The sequence below is a fragment of the Corvus hawaiiensis genome, chromosome Z, assembly GCF_020740725.1.
Source record: "Corvus hawaiiensis isolate bCorHaw1 chromosome Z, bCorHaw1.pri.cur, whole genome shotgun sequence".
Classification (NCBI taxonomy): Eukaryota; Metazoa; Chordata; class Aves; order Passeriformes; family Corvidae; genus Corvus; species Corvus hawaiiensis.
Window position 1 is genome coordinate 41,562,524 of NC_063255.1, and position 1,538 is coordinate 41,564,061.

At 51.2% G+C, this 1,538-nt stretch overlaps 1 non-coding gene across 1 annotated transcript; it reads right to left on the reverse strand.

The window, feature by feature from the left end:
* Window positions 1-478: 478 nt before the first annotated feature.
* Window positions 479-551, reverse strand: TRNAK-CUU. The gene has a single exon. It is a non-coding gene; the product is annotated as a tRNA-Lys (tRNA).
* Window positions 552-1,538: the final 987 nt, after the last annotated feature.

The window sequence follows — 1,538 nt, forward strand, 5'->3', positions numbered from 1 at the left end:
CTCTGCTTGTAGACAGGTCCAAGGGTCAGAGCAGACCCTACTAGCTCAGCAGAAGGGGTCCAAAGAGTAGTTTTTAGGAGTTAAGATGTAACACTCTATGGTAATATAAGAACTCTTATAGGCTGTATGTAAATGCTATAGGATTTGTATCTTGTATTAGATTGGCTAGTGAAAATTAGAATATTCAGTACAGAAGATGATTTATTGTATTGTAACCAGGACTTCTGCCCTTACCGCCTTACTTACTACCCTCTTACTTACTTCCTCTTCACTCACTCTTACTCCACTCTTACCTACTTGCCCTTACTTTTACTCTCTTGCTCTCTTGGGCCTGCTCCGAGCTGCGTCTGGCAGCTCTAAGCAGTGCCCCTGTACCCATGCCCTCTGCAATAAACCACATGTTCCAAGATCTCACTTCAGAGATCTCTCGTCTCTGACCATCCCGACCATCCAACCCACCCAAGCTCCTACAGTCTAGCCCCCAACGTGGGGCTCAAACCCACAACCCTGAGATTAAGAGTCTCATGCTCTACCGACTGAGCTAGCCATGAAACAGTGATCTTTTCCTTTTTCCGAGTGGCTGCTGTTTTCTGTCTTGCTGCGTTTTTGCTTTCTCTTTCGTTTTTGCTCACTCCCATGTTGGAATTCTCAGGGCTGCTGGGGCTGGGCTGCTCGTGCCTGCGCGCTCTTCCCGGGGTCGCATTTGAGGCGGCACGGGCCAGGCCGGGCCGGGCCAGGCCGCTCAGTTCTCCGTGCATCGCCTCCTCTGGTTGCAGCTTCGCTGCCGCTGCCAGGCACTGCATCCACGTCTCGGTCGGGCCCCCAAGCAATGGCCCCCCCACACCCTGCTCCAGCGCACGTTTTGGCTGGGTACGGCTCTGCTCCGCCGCCAGCCGCCACCCACGCGCCACCCCTCTCGGTTGGGCGTTCACGGGGCTCACTCCGCCACGCGCTGTGCGGGGCTAGGCAGGCACTGCCAGGTTGCGCCGCTCTCGCCTCGCCTCGCTCTGCCGCCGACACTGCAGCCCGTGTGGCTCCGCCCGCGTGCGGGAATTGCCTCACTGCTGCTCACAGAGGGCTCGGTCCACGTGGCCTGGGTCGCACAGTCCCTGAGCCAGGCTTCCCTTTGCCAGGACACAGCTGACATTGCTCAACAGTCTCGGTAATTAAATAATATTCACAAAAATATTCTTCCATCAGCATATATTTTGCCTCAAAAATTAGCTGTGTCCAAACGATCTTCCAAAAGTCTTTGGTAAGAATTAAATCCCAAGAAACATAGAAAAAGTTCTTAAACAACCATGAAAGGAAGTGTTTCAGTTCCTTTTGAGCTTGAATTAAGTTAAGATTTACAAATCGTTGTTCAAGAATCTTTTCAAGTTTAAGATAAATGTCCATATGCAGCTCGGAGAGCCAAGAGTCTTCCCATGGTTCCTCCATAGTTTAGATATGGAATAGCAAAACAAAAACAAGAAGAGGAATCCAAGTTTCTAGGGTTTACTCACAAATCAGTCGCTTAGGGATCGGGGGTCGTTCTG